The 1,758-nt window shown below is 37.1% G+C and overlaps 1 pseudogene; it reads right to left on the minus strand.

Moving 5' to 3' along the window:
- LOC102485046 (ras-related protein R-Ras2 pseudogene) overlaps positions 1-1,758 on the minus strand; it is a 6,885-nt pseudogene that overhangs the window by 4,579 nt on the left and 548 nt on the right.

Raw genomic sequence — 1,758 nt, forward strand, 5'->3', positions numbered from 1 at the left:
CTCTATGACTGAAACTAATTCACTAAAGGATATAGAAACACAGTATATAGATGTAAATACCAGATATAGTATGTGTGCAAGAGGAAGGTCTGAAGAAGGACATTTAGAAGAAAAATAGGGAGGCAAAGTATAAATGTCACAAAGAAATGTGGTATTATCTGTTGAAGATATTTTGTAGTTTTATCAACTGTATTAGGGAGAAATGTTCACCTGTTGAAATATCCATTTTGTAAGACAAATAATAATGTGATTGAATGTATAAAATAAAATGAAATGAAAAATAAATTAATTAATTAAAAAAATCTCTCTCTAAAAAAATTAGATTTAAAAATTGGTCTTTTTAAGAACACTTTTGCCTACTTATATTTTAAAAGAATCATTTATTTTAATTTTATTTATTATTTTATTATTATTACTATTTTTTTAAATTTGTTATAGGGCATGTGCACTCACCAGAGAAAGAGAGAGAAAGAGGGAGAGAGAGAAGGAAAGTGAGAAAGCAAGTTGCCACGAGTATAGGGGTGATCAAGTCAAGCACCCACAGTAGGACTTAAGTTTTTTCTCACACTTATGAAAAATTAAAGACACAATCACAGAGGCAGGATAGTAAGGTGGAGAGTTTATCGAAGCTGTGGAACATCTGGTGTCTGACGACTCTGCAGAAGCCTCTGCTTATCTTCCCTGACCTCCTCTGGCTGAATCCCTTGTCCAGAAATATTTGAAAAGGAAGACAGACACAAATTCATCTTTACTTTTGACATGGGTGTGAAAAAAGTTAAATTAAGGGAACCAGCAGTTAGCGTAATGGCTATGTCGCTGGACTCCCACGTAGTCGACCGTGGGTCGCGGCCCGGACCCGGTGGCTTAAAACTTAGACCAGGCACGTGTGCATGCATGCCCAAGATCCCAAGAGGAGAATGGAGGAGAAGGGATTGCGGCGTGACCATCCCCCCTGGGGGGTTTCTCGCTTTCTGTCCCCCTGTCTCCCTCTGTCTGGCGAGCACACGTGCCCTATAGCAGAAAATCTCTCAAAAAAAAAAAGTTAAATTAAAGCACCAAGTACACTGAAATGCCTAAGTCCAAAATGAGTCCAGATATTTGGTGATATAGAATATGATCATCTTCAAGAGTAGATGCATTAACACAAGAGGCATTTTGATATTTTGGCCGTTGGAAAGCAAAAGCTGTAGCATCAGCAAAGGTCTGAGATGGCTCACTTTCGTATTTCCAATTTAGTGTATTTCAGGTTAACTAGAGTTGACATGGACATTTTTAAAGGTAAGCAAAAATTCACATTAAAAAAAAAACTCCCTATATGTTTCTATGTAGAGTAACAGTAGCCAACATGATTCCAGAAGTTAAAAATTATTTCACAACCTGTAACTTAAGCTTGGCAAAGAGCTCAGGTTCCAAAACTGATTCATCTCTATTAAAATGTAAGCCCTTAAGAAAAGAATGTGCCTGTGTATCTACACATATATTTTAAAGGAATCAGATAATCTTTGAAGCAGCCTTAATGTTTCCTTAAAAGTTGTCTGGAAATGACCATTGTATTAGCTTCACAGAAAGGATTAGCTAGCCTCTTGGTCTAAGACTAACATGGTGATTGTTTGTCTAAGGGTAGAAAGATACCAACACGATGGAAACTGTAAGGAGACAGGAGATGAGGGCTTTTCCTGGCAGTTGGTAGCTAAAACTCAAGGAATTCTTAGGAAATGACACAGTGACAGCCTTTCTTGTCTTTCTTATTCCACGTTG

This window comes from Tupaia chinensis, unplaced genomic scaffold (genome assembly GCF_000334495.1).
Source record: "Tupaia chinensis unplaced genomic scaffold, TupChi_1.0 Scaffold146813_1, whole genome shotgun sequence".
In the NCBI taxonomy this organism is placed as follows: Eukaryota; Metazoa; Chordata; class Mammalia; order Scandentia; family Tupaiidae; genus Tupaia; species Tupaia belangeri.